The sequence below is a fragment of the Malaclemys terrapin genome, chromosome 2 (genome assembly GCF_027887155.1).
Source record: "Malaclemys terrapin pileata isolate rMalTer1 chromosome 2, rMalTer1.hap1, whole genome shotgun sequence".
NCBI classification, from domain to species: Eukaryota; Metazoa; Chordata; order Testudines; family Emydidae; genus Malaclemys; species Malaclemys terrapin.
This window is the reverse complement of record NC_071506.1, coordinates 111,268,263-111,286,294: the sequence shown is the minus strand read 5'-3', so window position 1 is coordinate 111,286,294 and position 18,032 is coordinate 111,268,263.

The following is an 18,032-nucleotide window of genomic DNA, read 5'->3' as shown; positions in this document are numbered from 1 at the left end:
TTGAGAAACACTGATATATAGCATAGTTCCTGATGTGTCTAAATAGCTTCTTCTCTAGTGATTTCATAGGTTCTCTTGGGTTATTTGTGTTCTATGGCATTAGACCCAGCCAGAATTGTTTTGCAGTTTAAAAAACAAATGTTATAAAGGCACAAAACAAGCAGGTAGTGTTTGGGTGCAGATTGTAAATTCTTCGTAGGGAGGTCAGTCTGTCTCTTGTGTATTTACAGAGAAGTTATTTGTATTAAATATGTCTTATACAAATGTAGAATTATTTTCTCCCTTCCAGTTTATCATGTTTGGGAGATGGACAACAGTCCAGCTGCAACATGATATCCATAACAAACTGGTGATTCACCATATTTAGGCATTAGGAGATGCTGCTAATAAGAGAAATGAGCACATCGCAAATCTACTGCATGCGCTGCATTTTACAGTGTCACTGATTTGGCAGTTTCCAAGTCAAAAATAAATAAACAAATGAGACTCCATCACATCCAGTGTTATTTCCCCCCCGCCCCCCAAATTGCTAGTTATTTTGGATCCATGTGTCAACGACACCAAATGCAAGGGGCTTCATAGTACACAGTTGGGATTAAAAGATCAGACATTGAACTTTGTGCTGGACTTTATAGGAATAACGCTGCATTATCTTTGTATTTGAGAGTCTGAGGGATATCTGTTATTAAGGATGCAGGACTCTTCTGGTTGCAGTATAACTCAGTTTAGCATAAATGTGTTCACATTTATGTATTTCCCAAGGTATGTAACAAGTTCCATCCAATCAAGGCTGCATCCTGGTTATATATTTTTGATGGTGAAAGATGCAAACAGATAATTTGTTTCAGGGTCCGTGGGAGAAGGCAAGGGAGTACATTTAAATCTGATCTTTTGGTGGTTGATATATGATAGTAATTGCATTTTCTTTTAAGTTCTGTCTGTTTCAGAAGGGTGACAGACCTGAGTTTGTGGGTGTCCTGTCCTTTGGAAGGCCTAGAAGGAAGCCAGTTATTAGATGGACAGAGAGGTATATTTGAGTCTGGCAGTGGTAGCAGTTATTTGGGCAAGTGTCAGAAGGAATGAACTGTGATTAGCAGATACTCACGTTGTGTGTGTTTAGTAGCAAACATTTGGTTGTCTCCATGGGTTGTATCCATAGACAGGATATCTTTGGTGAGTCAAGAGTCCAAAAAATGTGAGGTATTAATGGCAGAAATGCATAACACAGTGCTCAAATGTGTATTATTGCTGTGTTGCAATAATTGAAGGTATGTTAGCTTTTCCATTATGATCCCCTAATTTTAGGGATTTGAAAGTCTGATGTAAAGATTCACCAAAAAGTGAAACTTCCTAGCAATTTTCAGATCACATGTGAATGTATTGTACAACTTTTAATATAGCCCCTCTCCCTCCAAATATTACTAGTTTCCAATTATCTTATTAAACAATTACTCCATAACATGGGCCAATCCCATGCATTAATTTTTATAACAAAATTAACCTTTGAATCAGTACTTCTTTCCAGATTACCGGTCCTACTAGTGCTTTAGGGGATTTTAGAAGTAGTGCGTGCCTCTCCCTTCAAATGGTGGACATGGCATAATTAATCTTGAAAAACGGTGTCTTTGTTTTCCTAATAATTACTTTTCAGAGAACATTCACAGTAGAAAATTATGGGACAAAATCATTGGGATTACACCAGGGTGAAACCTGGCTTATTGATTCCACAGTTATACCATAGCTAATAAACCCCTCAAAAACATATTAATCGTATTTCTTAAAACACTACAGAGTTTACAGTCTGTGCCCGGATTAGAAATTTGTAAAGATCTGGACCATGAGGCACCTAAAATATTTGGAAACCATACATGGTCATCCTAGGCTATTTGCCACTTCATGTTACTCCATTCTGTATGAATTATCTGGTGATCTAGGGTTACCATATTTCAGCAAGAAAAAAAGAGGACGGGAGGAGCCCCGCCCTAGCCCCGCCCCTGCCCCTCCCACTTCCCGCCCCCCCAGAACCCCCAACCCTCCCCCCGTTCCTTGTCCCCTGACTGCCCCCTCCTGGGACCCCTGCCCCTAACTGCCCCCCAGGACTCCACTCCCTATCTAAGCCTCCCTGCCTCTTGTCCCCTGACTGCCCCAACCCTTATCCACACCCCCACCCCCAGACAGACCCCTGGGACTCCCACGCCCCATCCAACCACTCCCCACCCCCTGACAGCCCCCCCCAGAACTCCCAACCCATCTAAACCCCTCTGCTCCCTGTCCCCTGACTGCTCCGATCCCTCTCCCCACTCCTGCCCCCTGACAGCTCCCCCCCAGAACTCCCAGCCCCGCTCCTTGTCCCCTGACTGCCCCCTCCTGGGACCCCTGCTCCTAACTGCCCTCCAGAACCCCACCCCCTACCTAAGACTCCCTGTTCCTTGTCCCCTAACTGCCCCCTCCTAAGACCCCCCCCCAACTGCCCCCCAGGACCCTACCCCCTACCTGTACCCTGACTGCCCAAAACTTTCTCCACTCCCCCCAAAAAGCCCCCCCCGTTTCTTGACTGCCACCTCCAGAACCTTCCTGCCCCCTGACCTCCTTACCCTGCTGCTCAGAACAGAGTGTTGGGCTCTGTGCAGCCGAGCCGGACACATGGCTGAGCTCCCCAGCACAACAAAACCCGGTCCCTGGCCCTGCACAACAAAACCCGGTCTGGCCCTGCACAGTGCTGCCGGACTGGGCTGCAAGGGAGCTGCCGGCTCAGAATGCAGGGCGGATCCGGCTCCTCTACAGCTGCTCCTGAGTCCAGCCCGGGACTTCCCTGCAGCCCTCCCAGCCGCTCGCTCTGCTCTGCGGGGGGGAAATCCCGGACATTGTGAGTGCTTTACGAATTCCCCCCGGACGCTATTTTTAGCACAAAAAGGAGGACATGTCCGGGTAAATCCGGACGAATGGTAACCCTAGGTGATCCCATCTCCCACATTTCACAAATTCTTTCTTAATCCACAGGTGCATGCACACACATAACTACACCTAATAATAAGTGAGTGCTCAAACTGATATTGTAGTGTGTACCATGTACAACATGGGATTTACTGATGCAGAGAGGATTTAAAAATAATTATATATGATGCATATAACTAAAAATTTTATCTCAAGCTCACAATTTTGTGCAAATTAACAGAAAATAATCCCGTGTGGAAAAGACATATGTGTATTATACATGTAATGGATTACATATTACATATGTGTGTAAGCTTTTATATTAGTTCCTATCTGAGACCAAACTAGGAATTTATTTAATATATAAATATGTAAAACAATGCACTATTTATATTGTATTTGCATATTACCTATATATTTTTTCCATGTGGGAGAAATTATATCTATCTATCTGTCTATAAAAATGGGATATTTGTTTGTGTCTTTGAGATAACATTGCAAATGATCATTTGTATAAGACAGTGGCTCTCAACCTTTCAAGATTATTGTACCCCTTTCAAGAGTCTGATTTGTCTTGCATACCCCAAGTTTTACCTCACTTAAAAAGTACTTGCATACAAAATCAGATATAAAAATACAAAAGGGTCACAGCACACTATTACTGAAAAATTGCTGACTTTCTCATTTTTACCATACAATTATAAAATAAATCAATTAGAATATAAATAGTGTACTTTCATTTCAGTGTATAGTATATAGAGTGGTATAAACAAGTCATTGTCTGTATGAAATTTTAGTTTGTACTGACTTCACTAGTGCTTTTTATGTAGCCTATTGTAAAAATAGGTAAATATCTAGATGAGTTGATGTTCCCCCGGAAGACCTCTGCGTACCCCCAGGGGTACGTGTACCTCTGGTTGAGAACCACTGGTATAAGCTAAATAAAAATATGGTGTTTTTTTAATCTTTCTCTGCATAAGTACTGTAGAGTGTGCATGCAACAATATCAGTTTGATTATTCACTAAATACTAAATTTGTTGAAAGAGCACACTATAAAAGAGTCAAAACAAAATATTTATATCTTTCCTCTACAAATACTTACAGATCATCCTTTTTCCTCCCATTCATAAACGTATGTAATTAATAATAAAGCTAGTTGAAATTTTTTTAACATAAAGGTATTTTCATTTAAAAATTACCTTTTTCCATTTTTTTGTGATAGTTATCAACATTTTTCATTTACCAAAAAATGTTTTTTGGGTGTTTTGGGTTTTTTTTCCCTGTAAATTTTTTATTTAAAGCTCCAGTTTTCAGTAAATTAAAAATGTTGATAATGGTTTCAATAAAGAAAAAAAAAAACAGAATAGGAATTCAGTAAATGAAAAATCAGTCCATTATGATCCCTGTGAAACAGAAACAGCTTTGAAATATCTCAAGGAAATTTTTAATTATTTTGACTCACTGTACTTAATAGTTAGCATGTCTTGTACGTATCTCTTATTGTTAATCTTCTTCATTATCACTTAATGTTGTATCTTTCACACTGATAATATGATTGTTCTAAAAGCTAGCAACAAAATAATAATGCTGGTAATAACAATAGATTCCCAAACTATAGCTTGGCTGCATTGTTTTTATGATGGTCTATACAATCTATCTTTAGTTGATTGTCTAACAGTTCAGTCTTAAGTTAGATACTCAAGCTAAGGCACTGGTTGTATTAAATATTTAGTTTGAAAAAAGTAAAGGAGAGCTCCATAAAGGCAGTCCAACTTTTAGTAAAATAAATGGGAATTCATCTGAGATTCTCTTAATTAGCTACAAGTACAGTTTTGGATTAAGAATTTCTTTTGAAACTAAATGTATATCCAACAGAGTGCAATACTGTGGACTGGTAAAATGCAATATACAGTGAATTAAACAGTGTTTCTGTCTAATTCACTTTAAGTGGGGGGGGACATAAATATCTTCTAATCTCAAATATATGTTTTATCCCATTCCTGTTACCGAATTTGATATATCCCTGGATCATCCAAAAGGGTGGAGCTGTGTGGGTATGCTGAACACAGAGACATACCCGGTACTCTACTTTCTCACCTGTCAAAGATATCTGGTGATCTAATATGGGAAGTTCACAGTCCGGTATTACAGTGAGCATATTTGGTTTCTTTGAAACTAGGGCATCATTGGCTTAGTCTTTTCCAAATAACAGCATTTCTTATTAATAGAGTTCTTCACATGGCCATGGATTATTGATAGTGCTTGATCGTTATGTAGACCTGCTTGCTATCCTAGACCTACGTGGCCGATGAACTATTTAGTTGTAGAGTTTACCTCTGCTGCAGCTCTAGAGCTAACACACAAAACCAAGTTTTCTCAGATTGTTGTCAGAGATTCTTTTGGGGGCAGTAAAATCTGAGTAGGGGAACAATATTGGGATTCTTGTTCTCTGGCCTGGTTCTCTGGTGATGATCAGGTACCTTACCAAGACCCTAGGGTTGACATAACAACATTACACATTATTAAATACCACTGCCTTTGTCTGCACTAAGTTTGAAAATATGTTGATTAACCCGTTAGCTAACATTTGTTAAAAACACCTAATTTCCTAGTCTAAACGGGGCCTCATGCTTGATCCGAAGCTCATTGAAGTCAATGGACATTTTCCTATTAATTTCACTAGGCTTTGGATCAGGCCATTAGACTCTGAGGAAGGGCAATGGATGTATTCTCAAAACACATGCCCTACTGGCTAATACATGGAGCACCACCTGCTTTGATCTTGGAGGATGTCACTCAACCAGCCCATTAACGTGGGGGAGGTAGAGTGGTCCAAGATTATACCAGGATAAATAGTTGCGTTACAGTGAAACTATGCAGCTACTGTGATTCAGATAGGAAGTAAAGCTATGCAATGATAAGACCTTTATGTTCTGTCTTTTGTATTACTTTATGATCCTTCAAGGATGTTTTGTTCAGATGGCATTTTCCTATGGGGCTTTTATAGAGTCCTAGCCAGGTTTTACATAATATCTCCTATGTACCCTCAAGTTCGTAAGCACTTTCAAAAGTCTTTCTTGACTTCAGCCAAAATAGTGGAAGACACTAAAGGCTTAATAGTAATGTTTGTCGAGGTTAACTTAGAAATTTACTTCTGCAGCGAATGTGAAAATTCATCACAGTAGCAGAACTAGCCAATGATCACAAGGTACTTAGGCTACCCCAGATTCGGGTTTAGGTGCCTAATCCCAGTTTTAGGCTCCACTGTTATCCACAAAACTCCCACTGAACCCTGTAGGGACCTAAACTTATTTGGCACCTGACTTTTCAGGATAATAGTTCCCTCAGCACCTTGTTTATGCCTCTGGGCATATCCACTGTTGCCTCACTCTAGGCATCTGGAGGCCTATTTTCTGCCTAAGCCCCACAGCAATACATGAGCCATGGGGAGCTAGGCATTCATCCACCTATCTTGCATGCAGGGCTCGATCTGGTAGAAGTGCTCAGAGGCCACCTACCGGATTGGGTCTTATTCAAAATCTGGCTGCTGGAGGAGGAGGTGCCACCCACCTTATAACTTTTAGCTCAATGGTTACAGCACTCCTCTGGGATGTGGGAGACACAGGTTCAGTTCTCACCTCTGCCTGAATTTGAATAGTGGTCTCCCACCTCTTAGGAGCATGCTCTAGCCTCTGGGCAATGGGATAGTCTGATGTGGGGCTCCCTCAGTCTCTCCTGTTGAAGCTGTTCCACTTTGTATAAATACTTAGGGTTTATTGGGCCACAGAGCAAGAGTGATAATGACTCTGTAGCCTGGTGCTTAAGGCAGCCACATGAGAGACCCATGGTCCAGTCCCCCTGCTCCAATCACTCTTTTGTTAGTTATACACAGTGGAACAGCTTCAACAGGAGAGACTGTGGGAGCCCAACATCAGAATAGCCCACAGCTCAGTGTTTAAAGCACGTGCCTGTGTGTAAAAGGCTGCTGTTCAAATCCTTTCTCCCCCTTAGGCAGAGTGGGGCATTGAACCTAGCACTCCCACATCCCACGAGAGTGTGCCAACCACTGGACTAAAAAGTTATAAGGTGGCTGTTACCACTGCCCCTGCAATCCAAAACAATAGTTGAAGAATTAGGTTTTTGGTGTATTGATGACATTAATTGCAAGCTGCAGGAGTAAGGAAAGAATCAGGAAATTGGTTTACCTAATCATTCTGAGTTGTTGTTTGAAATTTTTCTATATTTCAGTATTTACATTTTTAATGTAATGAGGGATGCGGAGTAGATTTCCTTAAATAGAGGGTGTTACAAACTCCATGAAATGATCAAATCTGAGCTTTAGTCATACTAAGGCAAAGAGAAATCTTGTACAATCATGTCTTTGATAATTTAGCACCATGTGTCTTTCTGTCAGCTTCCCAGCTTTGTCCTTAGCCATAAGGAACTCACAGTTGGATTCATGACAACTGTGAAAAGCTTAGATGAGATTCTCTTTAATAGATTTCTATATGGTAAGAAAAAATTCAGATTTTGGAAGACAATCATCCTTGTAAAATTAATCCACGATAACATGCTAAAAAAACATATTCTGGGGAAGAGGGGGGAAAGGGGGAATGAAAGATGTCTGGAGAGCCAAATGTGGCAGCTGGAGGAGAGAAAAAATAGACAGATGGAGTAGGCAAGAAATGCTACAAGGGGTAAGAGAGGCAGCTGGGAGATTTAAAAGAGATGGCCGGAGAGATGCCAGGAGTCTGTCGGAGAGAGAGACTGGGAGCTACGTGGCTCTGGCTGTAATGAGAAATGTGCCAAAAATGAGAAGAAAAACAGCTGTAGGAAACAGAACTTCAAATGTTTTAAAAAACATTGGTGGATGTGCAAATTTTATAACTACTAAATGAGTACATGGATTAACCGCTCCTTTTCTTCCGGGGTACCTGCTCTTTCGTGGCTCTGAAACCACGCTACCCTCCCAGCTCGGCTTTCACCCGGGACCTCTTCTTCCTCCAGGCCCTTCAAGATTCTTCTCCTGCTCCCATGTTGTACACCCTGGTTTCCTGATGCTCCAGTGACCCCCTCTACTGCTGTTCCTGGATGCCTTCTCCTCTGCGCTCTTGGAGTCTGATCCAAAGCCTGCTGAAGGCAAGAGAGACTACCATTCACTTCAATTGACTTTGTGCCAGGCCCCTGTACTGCCTCTTTTGCAGTTCATCTTTCATTTCCTGGCCAGCTCCTGTCCATTATTCAGAGAATGTCAGTTTTAATAGTGGGACATCTGTCTCTCTGAAGAGGATGTGCTGGCAGTAGACAGTTTTAATAGCTCCTACCCATAAGGAGTTTTTACTATAAGTTTCAAAGGCTTATACTCTAAAGCGCTAATTGGAAGAGGAGCAGGAATTGGCAGAATTGAAGTGTCTGACTGAACAGTTCCTAGAACTGGCAGGTTCTTTCACAAGCTTGTAATGAGCACACACTGTCTTTGATGAAAAGGAAACAGAAAAAACATGGATAGTTAGGCACTTAACAGGCCATGTGCATGTACAAATGTACAAGCTGTGCACACACATATAAGCTAGACAGATGCCAATGTCTGTAAAGTATATACTTGTATGCTCCTACCTTTGAAAACCTGGCCCTGTTGTTGTTAATCAGCAGTAATGACAAAGGGAAAGAATGATCAGAAGGAATTAAGGTTGTGGAATGAAGGGCCTGGAGCAGGACTGGAGGAGATCATGGTGAACCCTCTCCCATCAAGAACTCAGTTATGCAGCATCATGAAAATTACAGACATGCTGTCTAGCTTCTCCAATGTCTCCCAGGAACTCTGATTTACTAAAGAGATAACCAAGGGACCAGGAGCTGCAACACATTCAACTAACACACGGGAGGACAGAGATAGACAACCAGAGATCCCTACAGCAGTTAGAGAGCACAAGGAAGGAGGGTGGGGTGAAAGAGAGTGTGTGTGTGGGGGGGGAGGTAGTGGGGGGAAGAAATGGAGACCAGAAAGAACGAATTTCCCACAAAAATAAATAAATCCCTACTATGCAGCAGACTTTTACAAACTGCCTGACCTGTTGTGATGTTTTGGAGTCCACCCAGACCCGTAAGGAATTCTGTCACCACCTGCCCTATAACTTTGGGAGCCTTTGTGCTGTGCAACTGTGGTTCAGTTCCTTGACACCATTAGCTTGCCACAAGCATAAGGTCTCGCCCTGGCTTTCACCAGCCTAATTATTCTCTGCAGGGTGAACCAACAACTCTTCCAGTCCTAGGTCTCTCCAAATATGTTCTTCCTGAGTTCTTAATTACCAGACACTCAAACTGTTCCCCTCTGGTTTGCACACCTATATGTTACCAACAGTAATAAGGGAAGGAGAAGGAATTTTGGGGTTCATGAACTAGGGTGGTAGCATAATGAATAGTGGCAGAAATTGCAGGGCTGCAAGTGTGTGCATGCGTGTGTGCCCTAGGCACATTATACAAAGAAGAAGATAGGGTCCTCTCTCCAAAGGAGTTTATAATCCAAGCCAACTACATACCAATTGAAACAGGCAGAGCTAGAACAATGCTTAAGCTTGAGAGGGTTATGCAGGCTTTGGAGTGAGGGAGGATCAGTGGTGATGGATGTAGGAATGACTGAGCAAGAAACTTTCACACTGTGTTTATTTTCAAAGAAAGAGTTAAAAACAGCAGAGGCATTCCACTAATTGGAAACCTTTGATTTCATATTTTGAAAGAGAAGCTTTTCTATGGAAAAATCTGACATTGTTCTTGTTAGGGCAAATCAATTAATTAAAAATGATTACCTCGCTGGAAACCTTATATATATCCCAGCATTCCTCTCTTTTTATTTAAATAGTTAGAGGAAATTATTATAAGCTTCATGTGAAATAGGAGATTTCTGCATGCTCACATAAGACACTCCAATGTTCCTATGATTAGCAGTAGCATGGGGAATTTCATATTTTAAATTATGTTTTAAAGGTAGATTCCATTTAAAAAAATGGTTCATGGAAAATGATCAAATTGTACAGATGCTTATGGAAAAAGATACATGTTGATATAAACAATAGAGGTAGCATTTCCCAGCTATAGTCTCAATGCGTTCTCTTTCATGGTTAGTTGAAATGGCAAATTGCCCACCAAATTGCCCTGGTTTCTGATTGGTCAGAAGAACCCTCTTCAGTCAATCTTGTGATTTAAGTGACCACCAGACCTTGAATGGCTCATGTCCATCTAGTGGAGACTCCTAGGCCCAGATCTTCAAAGGTATTTAGGTGCCTAACTCCCACTGACTTCAAGGACTTGAACAGGGGGTCTCCCACCTCTCAGGAGGGTGGCCTAACCCCTGGACTATAGAATATTTTGATGTGGGTCTACTTCAGTCTCTCCTGTTGAAGCTGTTCCACTGTGTATAAGTACTTAAATAGTCATTAGCTCAGTGAGACAGAGACACTCTATAACTTGGCAGTTAGGGCACTGAGGTGGGAGACCTAGGGTCCAGTCGGCCTGTGCCAATAACTCTTTAGGCAGAGATAGGAGCTTCCCTGCAGCCTGGACTTAGGTGCCTCACTCCATGAGGACTAGGGGCTTGGCCCCTCTCATCAGCTTCCTTTTGGCTATCTTAGGCAGCTCCCCTCCTAATGTGCTGGCTTTGTGGATCCCATTGTTAGTTGCCTCTCTCCCCCCATTCATTCTATAGGGAGCGTAGGCACCTAACTCACGCTTTGTGGATCCCAATGTTGATCCAGTGATTTCTTAGGCACCTAAAGGTTAGGTGTTGCAACCCCTAAGTCCCTTTGTGGATCCAGGCCTTACTGCCTCAATCAGATAGTGTGATATCTATCTATGGAAGGACAGAACCCAGCAAAAATGGAGATGAGCCTCTTTAGATCATGAATAGGGCAGGAAGTGCCTGATGCTTTTGGAGTACATTCTTGGGCCTACCTCAGATGTCAAGATTTGCTCTGTAGCTCCATTCTGTAACAGATGATCTGGAGTAAATCTGGCAGTCCTCCGTTCAGTTGGATCTTCCAAGGAAAAGTGGGAGGAATTGAATCTCTCAAAGTCATTAGAGAATCCACGAGCTCTGTCCCTTCCCAGGACAGGATTGTTCTACAGTATTTTCTCTAATGTTTTGCCCAGTTTGTTTATAAAAATTCTACCCACTTCCCATGAGACACTATCCTCTAAACTGATAGATATCACGCCACCAGCCATCAGCAGTAATAGAACCTGAGGCCTTCAGCACCTAAAATACAATATTCTACCCTCTTCCTCCTTGTTTCACATTACAATAAAGAGAATAGGAAAACAAAAACAAAACCAACAAACCCTCCCTCCCCCACATTCATAATTTAAAAAATAATCATGACAGCAACCACAGCCGGTCAGAGCCTGTTTGTGTACACTGGAACAGCCAGAAACTATGGCAACTCTTTTCTGAAGAGAGGTCATTGAATTATGGGATTGGTGAGCCAAGCTGTGAAGTTGTTTTGGTTTGTTTTTTTCTTGAGATGATTTCTGTTTTATGAAGGCCACAATACTTTTGTTCTTCTAAATTTCTCACCTATCTTTATGACAAAGAGCTCAGACTATGTAATAACCTGGGCTAGATTTAACCTAGTAAAGGGTCCACAGTCTCATTACCAAACTCCTGCATTCCCCTTGCTCTAACGTTGTAAGATTCTATTGGTTTAGTCTTTGAGAATCATGAAAACTGGAATAATTTCACTAATTTTTTACCAATAATGATCTGGAAATTCTGGTTTTACATTTTCCTTCCCAGTATTATTACTTGAGACTATTCTATCGTAAGAAATAACACCACAGCGAATGGGAGGAATCTGGAATCATTGGAAGTCTCTAGGTGAGTTCATGTGATAGCAGTGTCAGTTACCGGGGGTACTGAGCTTTCTGACCCTTTTTGGTCTCTTCGAGTGCACCTTTTTTAGGTCTCCGGCATTGAGCCATCACTTCTCTTTCAAGGTGGAATCAGGCGATTTTCCCACTCAGACTGGGCACTGAATTGCAGGTTCTCATGTATCAACTCTGTTTACCTCAGCAGATATGGCTTATGCCTAGATGTTGCAGTTCTGTTCCCTCTGGAGCAATGAGAGTGGTAATTAGAGCTCAAATAGCTTCTTTACAGCAAATACCATTTATTTAGAACAGAATGTTTCAGAGAAGACAAACTAAATGCAATGCCTGCTTTTCCCTAAGGCTCACCATACCCAGCTCCTTCAGTGTCTTTCTCTCTCTCTGTCAGCCTGTCCCCTTGACAGCTGCTCAGACGTGCCCACCTTCACAAGAATCAAAATACTTTATTCATAGCCTTTTGATCTGGTAGGACTCCGCATTGCAAAACAATGTTTACAGCATGTTAGAGACAAGATACAGGATCTCTGAAGCTGACAGCTTAGTCCATTGCCTTTCAAGTGTTCTTATTTTATCTTAAGCCAGTGTGTTACTTCCCTGGTTGCTCTTAACTTTATTAAATTAGATCAGTACATTCACACCAAAAAGTCTTATAACCCCAATATAATCTATACAGTGATAACTAGGTTACAGATCCGTATCCTTAGGTACTTACATCACAGCTCCTACAGTATTTATGACATAACTACATATCGCCTCCACTTCTGTCATGAGCACTTTGAAGTTTGAACAGCACACTTCTGTTTTCACAATCCACAACTACTCTCTGGGTTTCAATCTAGATTTTGATTTCTTTTGGCAGGTTCTCAGGTGTTGTTATACAAGACAGGAAAATTGCTGTTCTTGATAAGGTCACAGGAGAGCCAGAGCTAAGATACAGTAGTGTAAGTGGAACTGGTGACATTTTAAAAAGATCAAAGCTTAGAGATTCTTGAAAATTACCTTATGCTTTTGCAGTTGAACTCTGTCTTGTATGAATGACAATTTATAGCATTATTACATTCAGATGTTACTCAAAGAATGCATTTCATAAAATAAATGTATCTTTTTTCATTTATTCTTAATAGTTCATCAAAGGAAAAAACCACTACATATGAAAAATAAACAAAATATGCTTAGACTTGCAAACTACAGTATAATAATATTGGATTTTAAAAAGACTATATTTTCCTTAAATAGTGGTTCTGATAACATCTACTCCTATGAAGGGAAACTGCATTGCAGTTTGTTTTATGATAAAATAGGATTTGTATGCATCACCTATGACTAGCAAATTAAATATAATATGAATCTTCTAAGGTTAGTGATAGCACATTCGACTAGGAGAGCAGCATACTCAGTGTGCTACATAACTAATGTGATGAACAAATGCACTAGATTTTGTTTAGTGCAATAGTCAAAAGAATGACTAAAATGGTCTTTGAAATATCATAGGGATGGGCAACTTTTGAAATATCCAGAGTTTTAATTCAGTTAATCATGCCCTGCCCCCCAGATTTGCATACCTTAACCAGAACTTATCCAAATTATTTAAACATCCTGAGTCTTCATAATCCAGTTGGAAATCTTGTGAGAACAAGATTTGTCTCCAGCTTTCAGTATTTCATAAATATTACACTAACAACCAGGAGAGGCATATTCTAGTAGTCTGTGCAAATGACAAGGAACCAGGTAGTCGTGGATTCTAACTGTGGCTTCGGCACTACCTCTGTGGCCTTGGGATGAATCTCCCTATCAGCTTCCTTCTCCGTAAGACGGATAACTGCCTGTTTCACAGGGGCGTTGTGAAGACTATGTAATGCACTTAGATACTGCGGTGAAGGGCACTATTAAGAAGCCTACGATAGATCAGAAGTTCCCAAATATTTTTTCTGTGCCCCCTCCCCCACCACTTTACAGATTCATCTCTCGTGTGCCCTGCCCACCCTAGAAGAAACAGTATTTCAGTATTTCTGAAAATGATAAGGGACTGGGAGCCCATCTTGGCCACTGTGCCCCACTGCTCCCTGGCCTGCGAATGTCCCTTCCTGGGACATACGCCGAGTGGACGGTTCTAGCAGGACACAGCCAGCCAGGTTGTACCCCTATCCTCATGCTCCTGGCCCTGGCAACAACCCAGAATCACTCACAGGCCATAGGCTCCTCTGGCCTTGATGCAATCCCATGCTCACATGCGCAAGAGTCTCCCAAGAGAATGCATGCACATCAGCCTTTGGAGAGACTAACAAGTTGGAATACCCCCTTGTACAGGAAGAGGCCACACCCCCTTGCTCCTCATCTCTCCCTCCTCCTAGGTCTTCCAGCCTGACAGTAGCAGAAGGAGATCCAGATAGTGAGAGGAATTCTTATTTTATTAACAATATTTTCAAGAAACAAAAAAAAAATTCTTAATCAGTCAGGTCCTCGCCACCCCTCCCCGCCAATAATCTCATTGCTTCCTGCATGGGGGCACACCCCACAGTGTGAAAACCAATGTGATAGATAACGAGTGTACAGGGTATTACAGATGAACACCTACCCTGTATAAAATGCTAAGATTTCCTATTCGGCACCCCTGGTTCTTGCCTCAGATGGCATATGGAAGTGCAGAAGACAGTACATAATGGAGAGAAGGTGGGAGGAAGGAATTGTTATCTAAACATTTTCAGACTTCACAAGGCTGCTCAGTTCAACTTCAGACGAAGGAATCAGGGTTTTTCTTGTTTTAACCCAACTGCTTCACTCATTTTGAAATGGAAAGCAAATGAACCACTGCTGGAACCCCCGATGCAGTGCAGCAGAACCGAGCACACAACACAGAGTCCCCACCTTTGCAAAGGCTCAAACTACTAAGCCCAGGATAGTTCTAAAGTAAAACCAAAAGGGGTTGAACAAATTGGTGACACTGGATATAGCGGGCCTTGTAGCAATTAACTCTGCTTTCCTTAGCCTTTCACCTCTATGTGCTGTGTGCTGAATTAAGCTTTGTTCTTTATTCCAAACAAGGAAAATAAATAAATAAAAAGACATGGGCCCAAATTCAGTTCTGGCATAAACTGGCCCAACTCCATAGATTTTAATGGAGAACTTGGCCAGTCGATTGAAAACAACTATGTTTCAGAACTGAGCTCCGACCATTGTGAAGGGCTGATACTCTCTGTATATTTCTGGTTGCTTTGAGCACTCTGTGCCATATTTCAATTTTTTGCTTACCCTTTGGCATTATACCTAATCAATTCTTGCTCTCAGCTTTAGACTGAGCTTTTTCCCCCTTTTTTTTGGAGCGGGGGAGATATGTAATTTGTCTCTGTGAGCATTTCATTGTAGTTCACGCTGAGCTCAGAGTGAAAACTCATATATGCCTTTAAAGGAGTCTGCACTTACTGCTTATGATAAGATATTGTCTTAGCACCATTTTGTCATAGGTCAGGGGTATTTCCCCTCGGGGGTCCAGCAACAGCACCTGCTTTCAGGCTTCTGGCTCCCCTGGCAGTCACCTCTCTGGGGTGGAAACACAGGTCTCTCTTCCTTCTAACTGAACAGCTCCCTGTCTTCACAGTGTTATTCCCAGCAGAGACTGGCTGCCCAAGCAGGCCTGCTTGCTTTCTCTTCAGAGAAGGTAAACAGTGTGACTGCCCACAATTATAATGACCAGACAGCTCTTTTTATGCAAGTCTATGTTATTCTTAAGGTAAAAGCACTACAGAGAAAACATTAAAAACAATAAAAGAACTTATACAATACTAATGAGCTTACCAGAGATCACCCCAACCCTAATATGGGCTCTGGGAGTAGCAGTCCTTCAAACTCCACCCAAGGGGTTTCCTTGTGGTTTCAAGTTCATCACAGGTTCAGCTCAGAACAATCATGCAGTCTTATGGGGCCTTGTTAGCCCAATCCTTCAAACCAATTCCTAAGGATTGGGTCCTTCTGTGGACTAGAGGTCTTGTCCATTTACTGGATCAGGAAGGAGGCCAAGGGTGTGTTTAAAACTAGGCTATTTTTCAAAAAAAAAAAAATCTATGTCTTTTGGTCCTTGGAGAATCCAGTTGGAATTAGTATATGTGTAGATAAATCTCTGATAATTTTCATATGACTTTACATTGTGCCTCTTCATATAACCTTGTAGTGGGTCTACCCCCGTGTGACCTCTGTTTTCATGAAACTTTGTATCAAGGCCTAATATAGAAACCTTGTACTGATGTCAAGTATCAGAGGGGTAGCCGTGTTAGTCTGGATCTGTAAAAAGCTCCTGTGGCACCTTTAAGACTAGCAGATGTATTGGAGCATAAGCTTTCATGGGTAAATACCCACTTCGTCAGATGCATGTAATGGAAATTTCCAGGGGCAGGTATAAATATGCAGGCAAGAATCAGTCTGGAGATAACAAGATTAGTTCAGTCAGGGAGGGTGAGGTCCTCTGCTAGCAGTTGAGGCGTGAACACTAAGGGAGGAGAAACTGTTTCTGTAGTTGGATAGCCATTCACAGTCTTTGTTTAATCCTGATCTGATGGTGTCAAATTTGCAAATGAACTGAAGCTCAGCAGTTTCTCTTTGGAGTTTGGTCTAATACATCTGTTAGTCTTAAACGTACCACAGGACTCTCTGTTGCTTGTACTGATGAGCCTTAGTATATGGAAACTTTGTATCAAAGCCTCATGTAGAAACTTTGTGTTAAGCCTCGGTATAATGTTATAGCCCCTAAGGATAGTTAAAGTAGAAGAAAAATGTCTTTTTGCTAGGAGTAGAATAAGATCTCCCCCCCCAAATTCCCTTAATCAATTGCCCTGTTGAATGAATGAGGTGTGAATGAGGAAGGCATGGAAGGCAGCATCTCCAGACAACTGCAACAGTTGGAGAGGGGCTGGGAGCCAGACCCAATGACAATAAAACGTGTCAAGTGGGCTCACTAAAGAAGAGCAGACATATTGACGGCCTGTGGGGGAGGGAGGGGAAGGTTAGAAGCGAGCACCTTCTTTTGAAAACACCCTCTTGGAACAGCATTGAGATAACACCCAGAGGAAGCAGCACAAAGGAACAACGAACAAATTTGCATGAGAGGGAAGCTGCTATAAATGTTAGATGTCTTGCAGAGGACCCCGGGTCTCGTCTTGTCAACATGGGAGCATCGATCTGGATCGGCAGAAGCCCAGCTCCACCCCTTCCCACATCTAACTCACCTGGCCAGTGAAGTTAAGGGGAGCAACTAGTTGGTAACAACAACAAGATGGAGTGTGCGTGTGAGCTGAGGGGTGAAAACATGATCTAATATCTATCATATGCATATGATACAGTGTTAATTAATACATGTATTACTAATAAATGTGGCATTTTGCCTTATTCTCCCTGAAAAGATCCTGTGCAGTACTTTAAGTACAACATATGAACCTCTCCAGGAGCTGATAACTAGAGGAATTGCATCATCATCCCCCTCCTCCTAGAGGAGTTGCATACAATTCCACAATAACACACACACAATTGCATTTTTAATACAGTAGACCCAAAGGCATTCAGCCTAATTCAATAAAAGATTACCCAGGATATTGTCAGCCTGTCACACAGTTCATGCCAATACAGCACACATGCTCCTTGGATTCTTACTTCCAACTGAGATACTAATTTGAAAGCACGACTTCTACCAGCACTAGCATGAAAGATTGTGATCATTTCTCCGCCATTACCCTAAAAACTAAGCTCAGTCATACAGCATCCCCCTAATGTTTTCAGCAATATATCTGGATGCAAACTTTCCAAACTTGTATCTTGTTATAGTCTTCTTGACATCCAACCTATCACATGGATGCTGTACAATACTGATATGTGTTTAAAAGAAGAATATTTTTCCATTTCTTATGTTATCCTAGTCTCCTCTTTCTTACATTCACAGGAGCTAATGCTACACTTAAAGTTGGAACTCAACTTCTATCACAATTCCCAGTTTTCATTCATTCATTCATTACTTCATCAAAAATTCCCTGAAGGCTAAAACGTTATATGCTTAGACTTTGCTCAGAGGTTGTTTTATTGTAAGTCTGAGGAAATTTCACTTATGTGCTTTTGAGTTACATGAACAGAAAAGAAATGGATACTTTCTGCTTTGAAAATGTTGTTTAGATGTTTACTTGTGCACAAATAACTGAAAATGAGCCTGAACTTCAAAATTTCAGAAATAAATGTAATA